This window comes from Chrysochloris asiatica, unplaced genomic scaffold (assembly GCF_000296735.1).
Source record: "Chrysochloris asiatica unplaced genomic scaffold, ChrAsi1.0 scaffold00140, whole genome shotgun sequence".
Lineage (NCBI taxonomy): Eukaryota > Metazoa > Chordata > Mammalia > Afrosoricida > Chrysochloridae > Chrysochloris > Chrysochloris asiatica.
In genome coordinates this window covers 4,627,796-4,640,328 of record NW_006408658.1, presented here as the reverse complement: position 1 = coordinate 4,640,328, position 12,533 = coordinate 4,627,796, and positions in this window count along the sequence as shown.

Below are 12,533 nucleotides of genomic sequence, written 5' to 3'. Positions count from 1 at the left end.
TCTTTACGGGAGTAGAAAGCCTCATCTTTCTCCCACGGAGCGGCTGGTAGTTTCGAACCACTGACCTTAAGGTTCGCAGCCCGATTCGTAACCACCACGCTACCAAAGCTCCTTAGAGTCATTACCATTTTTAAAATGTTTATAAAGTTTACATAGTTGCCTGTATATGCTTAGGAAGTTCATGATAAAGCACGAACATTTACACGTTACTTATTACTTCTTTGTCTCTAAAATATCTAGGACCTGCCCATGTAACCCTCCGTCTACATACTTTGGAAAATAGATGGACTCTTTCCAACACTTTTGCTTTTGTTACTGTTGTTATTGTTGTTAAGTGCCGTTGAGTCAAGTTCCAACCCATAGTGACCCTGTATAGGGTTTCCAAGGAGCAGCTAGTGAACTTGAACCGTAGCCCTCCCAGTTTAAGTAGGCTTTGCAGTCCAGAGCATTAACCAACAGTGCCACACCAGGACTCCGTTGTTGTTGTTAGTTGTCAGCAAGTCAATTCCTTTTACATTGACCATGTATAGGATTTCCAAGAGCAGCTGGTGGATTTGAACTGTCAACCTGTGTTTAGTAAACCAAAATCGCATTTTCTGAAACTTCTAAATAAAATATGGTTAAGATTTTAGGTGCATTTCATCATAAGGCAAAATTCCTCTTCATCAGTGAACCTGTGAAATCTAAACAGAAGATCTGTTTCTAGAGCACAATGGTAGAACAAACATAAGGTAGGCATTTATATTACACACAGGAAAAATGAAGGGAAAGAAGGGATTATGACATGAGCAAGTTTAAAATGTAGCAGAACAATTTAAACTTTAAAGCTCTAAATAATTTAAAGCTCTAAAGCTTGCAAATAATCCTGAGACCATTTGAGCAAGGCCTCTGCCTTCCAGAACCTGGGTGCTGACCCTGCTCTCTGGATTCTGGGTAGAAGACCCTCAGCCCTGAACTTCAACAAACTCTGCTCAGTAGGCTTTGAGAGTCTTCAATCTCCTAGTCCATTTAATTGGTGATCTTAGCACCTCAGTCCCTGAGGGCTCTGTTCTTCACTGAGTATACCAGTTCTGCTCTGTCAGCTTTGAGCAATAGCCCCGACCTCCTAGCACACTGTAAAGGAAGACCGACATTCCAGAACTGAGTTGATGAATACCTGATTCTTGGAAATCTAGAAGCCTGTGCTCCACCACCTCTTTGTGTATTTTACCACTATATAAAAAAGCATTATCTTTCCTTCATTGTCAAATATCATGTTCAGTTTCCTTTTAAAGCCTCATCAGAAGTACATTTTATCTCTACATTACTAACAACATTTTACTGATGGCAGATGGACATTCTCTAAGGTGATAGAGACTTTCTATATAGCATTTTACTTCCTTCTGAGTGCTTCTCAGAATTATATTTGACATCCATAATTCTAACAATAGCCTTTTCAAAACAATCTAGACTTTTACTTTTAGGTGCCTTAAAACTCTTCCAATCTCCACCTTGTACCCAACTCCAAAACTGCTTCCTCATTGTGGGTATTTGTTAGAGGAGCACCACTAATATTTAGAATCAAATTTCATATTAGTTTTCTAGTGCTGCTATAACCAAAATACTACAAATGTTGGCCTTATAAAAAACAGAAATTTATTTTTTCACATTTAGGAAACTAGATATCTAAATTCAGGTTGTCAACTCTGGGAAAGGATTTCTGTCTCTGTTGAGTCTGCAAAAAGGTATTTTTCTATTTTGAGATTCTGGGCCTGGGTGATCCTGATGTGGTCTGGGATTTCTATTCCTCTGTTTCAGTTTTTTAAGCTTCTCCTTTATAGCTTGTAAGATATTGACTCAAAATACACCCTGCACTACATCCTTTTTGATTTTACAACCCCAGATCTTTGCATATTTCATTATATACAATATTTTACTTTACTGTTTTGCATCACCATTTCAAATCTTCTGTTCAGCTCTATTGCTTCATTATTTCTACAATTTGCTACATTCAAGAGCAGGCTTCAGAGTCTCTTCTGACATTCATATTCATTGTTTCTTTCTTTCCTGTTGTTTTTGTGACCTTTTGATTTTTTTCATTTATGATGTTCTTGATGTCATCCCAAACTAATCTGATCTCCAGTCATTGTTGTTCAATGTGTCAAATTTCTTCATAAGATGGTCTCTAAATTAGGTGGGATATATTAGGTCATATTTTGGGTCTCATGGACTTAATTTTATTTTCTTCAGCTTAAATTTCAACTTCCATAGGAACAATTGGCCAGTGAAAAACATATGAATATTATCAGAACACTCTTATATAGTGCCAGAAGATGAGCCTTCAGGATGGAGGACATTCAAAATACAGCTGGGGAAGAGTTGTGTCCTCAAAATAGAGTTGATCTTAGTGATGTGGATGGAATAAAACTTTAAGGACCTTCATTTGTTAATATGGCATGATACAAAAATGAGAAGAAACTACTGCATTAATCATTGGAACATGGAATGTATGAAGTATGAAACTACAAAAATTAGAAGTTGCAAAAATTAAATGAAGTATATAAAATTTGGTATCTTAGGCATTAGTTAACTGAAATAAGCTGATATTGACCATGTTGAATTGGATAATCACATAGTCTACTATATCAGGAATGACAAATGAGAGAAAATTGGCATTATATTCATTATCAAAACGAACATTTCATGATCTATCCTGAAGTACAATCCAGTCAGTGACAAAGTATATACACACACCTACAAATATTACCAGATAATATGACTACAGTTCTAATTTATTCACTAACCATTAAACCAAAAATGGAGAAACTAGATTTCCCTGCAGTGGAAAATTCATCAAATATGCCCACAAGATGGGAAATAATGTTAAGATGCTTGATTGTCCTTTGAATCTTGGTTTTCCTTGCCTACTCGTGTACTATTCCCTTGAGGGGCAGAGAAAGGAATAGCCAGAAACATCAGCATAGAAAGCCTATAAGTCTGTCTTCAGCCTATAATTGATTTGTTGTTGTTGTTGTTGTCTGTCAGGTGCCATCGAGTCAGAACCGACTCATAGCAACCCCATGCACAGCAGAACGAAACAATGTTTGATCCTGGGCCAACCTCACTACCGCTGTCACACTTGAGTCCATCAATGATGCAACCTGGCCAATCCATCTCATTAAGGGTCTTCCTCTCTTTCTCTGACCCCCCCACCTTACCCAGCATGACATCCTTCTCCAGCGACTGTTCCCTCTGGACAACATGTCCAAAGTAGGAGAGACAAAGCTTAGCCATCTTGGCCTCCAAGGAGCACTCTGGCTGCACTTCTTCCAAAACCGATCTATTGGTTCTTTTGGCAGTCCGTGGCACTTTCAGTATTCTCCTCCAACACCACAACTCAAAGGCATCAATTCTTCTATGACCTTCCTTATTCACTGTCCAGTTTTCACATCCATATGAGGTTATTGAAAATACCATGGCTTGGGTCAGGTGTACCTTAGTCCTCAAGCTGACATCTCTGCTCTTCAACACTTTAAAAAGTTCCTGTGCAGCAGATTTGCCCATGCAATACATTGTCTGATCTCTTGACTGCTGCTTCCGCGAGTGTTGATAGTTGGTCCAAGAAGAATGAAGTCCTTGACAACTTCAATCTTTTCTTCATTGATAAGAATGTTGTTTATTGGTCCAGTGGTGAGTATTTTTGTTTTCTTGACATTGAGATGCAATCCATATCGAAGGCTGTGCTCTTTGATCTTCATAAGTAAATGTTTCAACCTAAAATGGGGTTACAACATGCCCAGTGAATGAGGCTTCCTGCGGAGCCTTTGCATTGCATAAGACCATAGGTGGAATCCTGATCCCCATCCAGAATCTTCTGAGGAGGGAAATTTCCACTTGAAAGGACAAGCAGACCAGCCTGGAGTGGCTAGAAGAACAGAAGATACTTTTTGAAAGAAAGACTGACAAGAAAAATACAAAACAATAACAGCAGTGTAACTGACTACTGTCAAGCAAGTTGTTTGCCTGGGAGCTATCAAGGCAAGTGGCTGGGTCCCCTCAGGGCAAGCTCCCTTTCAAGACTGAGACTCAAGGGGAATGCACGATCAGGCATGTGGTCTTGTTGGTCACCACGTTGGTCACCGATAAAGAGAAGTGGGGTGGGGGGAACAGCAATGAAGTTGTGAGGCAAGTCTGACCATGTGCAATAGACTCTTGTCAACCCAGGTTGAGACCTGGTTGGTCAGCAGTGTGGCAAGACCTGGGGACTCCTGGGCCCAGAGACAGGGACATAGCCACAGAGGACCTGAGTGGAGGGCAAAGCATCCAACTGATATGAAGTGAGGGGAGATGCACAAGAACACCCATACTTGAAGATAGTACCCACTTGACCTGGCTTCAATGGTTGGATGATCAGTACTCAACTAGAAGAAGAAAGAAGAGGGGAAAAAAAAAAGAGCAATCTGATACAATTTAATGAACTTGACTTATACTTTTGGATACAGTAGTTCAAAAGAGGGAACAAATCTGTACAGTGAAGATCATTCCCACCCCCTTGGTACACAGGGTTGACAGGGATGGGCAATTTAGACATTGGCTACCCAAATGCGGGGACTTCAAATGCAATAAGTAACTGGCTTAGAAGCTTTCAATAGGGAGTCTAGTTCCAGAGGGTGCAGAGGAAGGTAGATTCTCCACTGAGTGGTTTTCACCCTGTCTGGACGGGGCTGATGAAAGGAGATGGGGATAAGACATTTGTGTTTGATAGTGAATAATTGCTATCAGGACTGACTATGAGGGTTGGAAATGTAAAGGTAGCCATTTTGTAGCAAAAGGAGGGGAGTGGTTGATTTTGCAGTCCAGGAGCAGAGGCCCCTGGGACCATCAAAGGAGAAGAGCGGAGTGCGGGACCCTATCCAGAGAAGCAGTGACACCAGAGATGGAGGCAGAGACAATGATATGCAGAGATGGAGTGGCTGGGGACTCTGGACTCAGGGAGAGAGAGGGGCTGTGTGCTGACAGCCAGCAGGCAGGCTCATGGGTTGTACCCTTTGATTGTTTGATGATTCATGGAGGGATTGTAATCATTGCAATGAAACAAAATATGATAGGATGAATGTAAAGCTAATATTCTTCATGTAAACAAACTATCACTTAACTCACAATAAATACTTAAAAAAAAAAAATACTCTAAAGTCACAATAATGAAAATATCCTGGCATTTGTAGAATAATACACATGTACTATCACCAGTAAGGAGCTCTGGCAGTGTAGTGATTACAAATCGGTCTGCGAACCACAAGGTCAGCAGTTCGAAACTACCAGCTAGTTTGCGGGAGAAAGATGAGGCTTTCTGCTCCTGTAAAGATTTACAGCCTAGGAGACCCTGTACAGGGTTGCTATGAGTCACAACCAACTCCACGGCACACAACAACAACAACATCACCAATAGGGAGCTCTGGTAGCATAGTGGTTACAAATCGGGCTGCAAACTGCAAGGTCAACTGTTCAAAACTACCAGCTGTTCTGCTGGAGATAGATGAGGCTTTCTGCTCCCGTAAAGATTTATAGCCTCAGAAACCCTGTCTGTACAGGGTCGCTATGAGTTGGAACTGACTCCAAGGCACATAACCAACCAACCAATCACCAATGGAATGGAATTGATCCAGTAATAAATCCATACATAAAACTGAAAAAAAGCATATCAATATAAATTTAATTTTATTATCTGTAGAATATTGTGAGGTAGGGTTTTTCTAATTGAAATGCACTTAAACTCAGTTAACAAAGGAATTAGAACAAGGAAAAGCAGAGGCAGGCAACAGAGTATTACAAGTGTAAATGGCCACAGAATCACAGTAAGGGAGAGGAGAAGGTGGATAAATTCATTTCAATAACAAAAGAATGATAAGGATGAGATGTAAAGCATATTTTTTCTGCATCTGTCAGACATGGCTCAAGTTTGTGTCCATGAAAAGTATCAGAAAATGAGTTGTGAGTTCTGGTGAAAAAACAAGGGAACTCAAGGATGAAAAGGATTGATGTGGCTCACAAATGAAGCATATGAATGTGGCAAAATGTTAAGAAATTCTCTAAGTAGGGCTTTGGATTTTGTGAAGTTTGGCTAAACATAAATGAAACTTTCCAGGTAATATGAAAGACAACCTAGACTTCAAATAACCAAGCGTTAGTGGATGAAATAAGCACTATCCTTGGGTGCTTGTGGATCTTAGGCTCCCATTTAAGCCCATTGCAAGGGTGACTTCTCTCTTTCATTGGAAACCATATTCACTATATATACAAAGCTTTTTGAAGTATTCACTCATAACCTATCACAATGTTTTTAAAAAATGTTTCCACTAAGTAACCATGACAAACAAAGGGGAATACTTAACAAAGAAAAGTCAGTGTCCTAGAAAATACCCTTAATTAACAGCATTGACAAAGTATACACACACACAAAAAGTAAATAAAATCAAACCTATAAAGATATTAGTAGAAAATATTCAAACACATAAATCTGAGGAAGGAAGAACTTCCTAGTAAGAGTCTTAAAATTTAGATAAAATAAGACAAAATCTGACAGATAGTTGGAAATAATTTCAAGTATCATATTTATAAGAGGGATGATTCTGGGTAACTTTAAAAAATATGTAACAAAATATCATTTTACAAACTATATAGATAGAGTTCCTAAAAAACAATAAGTGTTAACAAAAATAATAGAAAAACTTGAGTTTCTATTTTCTCTGTGTTGTGTGCTTTTATTCCTTTAGGACTATACCATTTTAAGGTAATAAGATAGCTACATGGAGCTGCCTCTTGTTGTTTTGTTAAGTGCCATTAAGTTGTTTCTGGCTCATAGTGACCTGTTTAGGGTTTCTAAGGAGTTGCTGGTAAGCTTGAACTGCAAACCTTTCCATTCAAACTGACTTTGCAATTCAGAGCATTAACTCGCAGCACCACACCAGAACTCCACTCTACTTCTAGGATTGGTATGTCTGCATCATTCTACCTCACTGGAATTCATTACAATGAGTATGTGCATCACTTTAGCACCATCTCTTTTTGTATCCACTACTTGATTGATCAAGAGTCGGTGAAACTAAAGGAAAAGGTCCAAGGTACATTGAGGACATTGGCAAAGAACAAGGCTCCAGGAATTGATGGAATACAAAATGAAATCTTTCAACAAACTGCCAAAGCACTGGGTCACTCACTCATCTATGCAAAGAAATTTGGAAGACAATTACCTGGTCAACTGACTGGAAGAGATCCATATTTCTGTCTAATACAAAGAGCGGTGACCCAATGGAATGCAGAAATCATCGAACAATATCTTCAATATCCCATGCAAGCAAAATTTTGCTAAAGATAATTTTTAAATGGCTGCAACCATATATTGGCAGAGGATTTACAGAAGTTCAAGCTGAATTCAGAAGAGGACGTGGAATGAAGGATATCATTGCTGACATCAGATGGATCTTGACTGAAAGAAGAGAAGACCAGAAAGATGTTTATCTATGTTTTGTTAATTATGCAAAGGCTTTTGACTGTGTGAATCATGACAAACTATGGACAGCATTGTGGAGAATGAATATTCCAGAACAATTAATTGTGCTAATGAGGAGCTTGTACATAGACTATGAGGCAATTGTGACAGGAGGAAGCATCAGGAAAGGAGGAAGACTCATTAACAGCCTATAATATGCAGTTGATACAACCTTGCTTGCTGAAAGTGAAGAGGATTTGAAATATATACTGATGAATATCTAAGATATATATCGTCAGGAGGGACCAGTCCCTGGAGAAAGATGTCATGTTTGATGAATTGCAGGGTCGGAGAAAAAAGAGGAAGACCCCTCAACAAGTTGGATTGGCACAGTGGGAGTAGTGATGGTCTCAAATGTAGCAATGATTATGAGGTTGGCACCGGACCAGGCAGAGTTTCGTTTTGTTGTACACAGGGTCGCTATAGGTCAGTACTGACTCTATGTCACTTAACAGCAACAACATAACAACCTGGTTGACAAGGACTTCCAGTGTTGCACTTTAGGATAATCACTGGACTGTGAACCACAAAGTCTGCAGTTCAAAACCACGAGCTGCTCCTTGGAAATTCTATACAGAGTCGCTATGTGTCAGAACTGACTCAATGATACCTAACAATAACATCCTGGTTGATAAGCACTGGACCACAAAGTCAGTTTGAACTGCAAGATTAGTGGTTCAAACCCACTGGTGGCTCCTCAGAAAATGAATACAGGTTTGCTATGATAGAGTACTGACTCGACTGGGGTAATCAACAACTGCATCACCTTTTGTATTAGCCACACTGACAAAAATCTCCACAAGCTGATGTCTAACTTTCTGCTCATGCTGTCCCTCACTGACATGGGCATATTCATCTATACTGAAGATCTTCTGGTTTGATATTTGGGAGATTGGACCAATAAACATAATTATAAACAGGACAAAAGTTTGAAGTTGTTAAGGGTTTCGTTTACTTAGATTGACAATCAATGCTCGTGGAAGCATTGATAGACAATCATGGAAGCAATAGTCAAATAATTGAATGAGATATTGCATTGGATAAATCTGCTGTAGAAGACTTACTGAAAATGTTTAAAAGCAATAACATCACTTTGAGGATTAATATAGGCCTGATCCAAGCCAGGATATATTCAATCACTTCATATGCATGAAAAAGCTGGACAATGAATCAGAAAGATAGAGGATGAATTCTTAAATTTGAATTTTGATGTTGCTAAAGCAGAATTCACAGATTTGCCTTGGGAGAAGTAAAACCAGAATGCTCCATAGAAGCTCAATCATCTCACTTACTTTGGGCATAACACCAGTGGAATCAGTCACTGGAGAAGAATATCATGCTTGATAAAGTTGAGGTAGAATCATTGCAAAAGCAAAAACCCTTAATGAAATGGATTAACATGTTGATTACTTCAATGGTGTCAATCCTAACAATTGTGAAGATGGTTCAGGGCTGGGCAATAATTTATTGTTGTGCACAGGGTCAATACGAGTCAGTGCCAATTCAAGAGCGTTTAACAACAAATGGTGAAAAACCAGAAGACTAATGAATACTTCACATAACAGTTTTAGCATATTTATATGAAATAGCATACTAAAATATATCAAAATTACCTTGGTCATTATATACCCCTTACTTGGATAACTAATTCATGTCAAAATTTTACCATAAATACAGTAGGAACAACTTAAACCAAATCCAAACATGCTGCCATAAAGCTGATTTCAACTAAAGGTGATCCGATGTGTTCCAGAGTAGAACCATTCCATAGGGTTTTATTGTAGTTCTTGATAAGTTCTGTGGAGTCGATTCTGACTTGTAGTGACCCTGTATAGGTTTCTGAGTAGTAGCTGGTGAGATTGAACTGCCAACTAGCTGACTGTCATTTTTATGGAAATGAATATCCAGGCCTTTATCTAATAGGTGGATTCAAACCACCAATCTTGCATGAGTCTGATTTTGAAAAGGGAAAATCACATATCTTAAGTATCATTTTTATTCTGCACATAATAGTAGTAGATCTTAACTCATGTTACTTAAGCTTTTACGTTACAGATTCTGTAATTCTAGCTATAGCTATCTGTCTATCTATCTACACATATATAAACATGAGGGTAAGTTAAAAAGTATTGCTGCTACAGTCTCAGTTCATACATGCAAAGTTTAAACATGTCACTCTGATCAGGGGATGCCTACAGTCAAGTTCTCTCAACAATTCAACTGTCTTCATCTTGTTAGGAAACCTTCAAAAAAAACATTGAGTCAAAACAATGGATTCCAAGGAGATCAGCCGCATTGATTAAATGCAGTGCAGAGGTCATCTAAGAAGATTATGGGAACTTTCTTTTTTGGATTCTAAAGGAATAATTTTGATAGATTTTTCTGAAAGACACAGGAAGGTAAATCCAAAAATTTGACTATCTTATTAGTTATCTGGTGTTACTACTATAGCCGTCTTCTGGTGTGGCACTGCAGGATAAGCACTGGACTGCTAACCAAAAGGTCGGTAGTTCAAAACCACCAGTTCAAACTCTCTACAGGGCTGCTAAGAGTCAGAACTAACTTAACAGCACTTAACAACAACACTATTGCAGAAATACCACAAATGGATGGCTTTAACAAACAGAAATTTATTTTCTCAAAGTTTAGGAAACTAGAAATCTGAATTCAGAATACCAGCTCTGGAAAAAGATCTTAGTTTCCTTTCAGCATATATAGGCCCAGCATTTCTTGGAGATCTCCATGTGTCTTGGCATCAATCTTTCCTGGATCTTGGAGCTTCACAGTTGAGGGACCCCAAGCTCCAACAGATCCAACCCCATCCTGCCTTTTCTGTCTTGGTGGTAGGTACCCACCGATCTCTGCTCATTTCTATCACCTTTTTCTCTTATAAGTAAGAAATTACAGGCCATACCAGTGAGAAGCTCAAGGTTGTGATGGGATTAAGGGTATTACAGTCTACCCTTTATCCTTTTATCAATTTATCACATCAGATCAAATGATGAGGAATTATCACGTAAGTGCCACATTATATCATTACATTACTGTAAAGTCACTGAAAAGTATAAGCCACATTTACACATATTTTAAGGGGTCACAATTCAATCAACAACAAGTATTTGTTGTTGTTAGGTGCCATCAAGTCGGTACTGACCCATAGTGACCTTATGCACAGCAAAATGAAACACTGCCCAATCCTGGGCCAACCTCACTATTGTTGCCACGCTTGAGTCCGTCAGTGCTGCCACTTTTAGAATCATAAAAACTTTTATTAAATGAAAATATAAAAATGCGAAAGTGTTGTTTCTCAACATATCCTCATCTATCCTCATCTAAATGCTTCTGAAGGCAATATTTTCCTCACTCTAACTCCTACCCAAAAGGAGCTCGGGTAGCGTAGTGGTTATGAATTGGGCTGCAAACCATAAGGTCAGCAGTTTGAAACTACCAGTGGCTCCGCAGGAGAAAGATGAGGCTTTCTGCTCACGTAAAGATTTACAGCCTTGGAAACCCTGTACAGGGTCGCTATGGGTCGGAATCAACTCGATGGCACTTAACAATATCAACAACAATAACTCCTACCCAAAGAATTCTGTGATCTTCAATTTATGCCTTTTTTTAAAACAGCAGTGTTTGTAACATCAAGGGACTCAAGTTGTGCTCCTTTAAAGTGCTGTTTGAGTTTGGAGGAAAAAAACAATATCTGAAGGAGCAAGAACATAGATAACTGGTGAATGGGATAAGGTTTCAAAACAAATCTCACAGGACAGCACTTGTTATCCATAAAAAATGAGTAGGTGCATTGTAATAACAGAAATAGATTCCTTGGCAAAACTTTCCTGACCCTTTTCTCACCAGTGACTCTTTCAATTTTCTTAGAAAGTCTTCATAATAAGTCCTGTGTCTTCAAGAAAATCTATCAATCCTTACAATCTCAAAGATCAATCGCCATAATATTCAGAACTGACCTCTCTGTCCTGAATTTAACTGGCCTTGTAGATCGCCTTGGAAGTCAATGTTGTCACTGATCTACCCTCTTTAAATCTTATTGGTAAATTCAAGATTCATCCTTGGTTATGATGTGTTACATAACATTGTCTCCATTAGTTTCTATCTTGCTTAAAAGAAAAAGGAGAGTTCAGATCTTTGAACTGACTGATCTTTGTACAATGCTTTTTTAATTTAGCATCTTTTTTATTATTATTATTTGTAGGCACAGTAACAGGATTAAGACAAGTATAGTACTAAGAGAACTTGTCTACAGCCACCCATTGATTGCAGAGACATGTTTAAACATGTTTTATTTTGTTCAGAGTAAGTATGTATAAACTGGAAACCTAGTGGTGGTGGTGTGCCATGGAGTCAGTTCTGACTCATAGCAACCCTGTATAGGATTTCTGAGGCTGTACTTTTTTATGGGAGCAAAAAGCTTCATATTTCTACTATGGAGCAGCTGGTAGTTTCCAATTGCTGGCCTTGAAACTGGAAGCTTGACTTGTAACCATAATGTGACCAGAGCTCCTTGGAAGCCTAGTAGCGACTATTTTACTTACTTTGCATGTAAATTGTAAAATTTACAAACCATATTATTGTCCTATCATAGTCTGCATTCAAATTAGTATATTGTATCATGTCACTTTAAGGAGCTCTGGTAGTGTAGTGGTTACGAATCGGGCTGTGAACGTCAGGGTCAACAGTTTGAAACTACTAGCTGTTCCGCGGGAGAAAGATGAGGCTTTCTGTTCCCGTAAAGATTTACAGCCTCGGAAACCCTGTCAGGGTCGCTATGAGTCGGAACTAACTCGACGGCACACAACAACAAATCATGTCACTTTACAGTATTTTCCCCAGATACTGAGACAATAAATATTTGACTACATCTAGAGTCCTGGTGTGGTACTGCAGGTTAATGCACTGGATTGCAAGGTCAGTTTGAACTGCAAGGTTGGTGGTTCAAACTCACTAGCTATTCATCAGAAACCTTTATAGGGTCGCTATGTTGTTG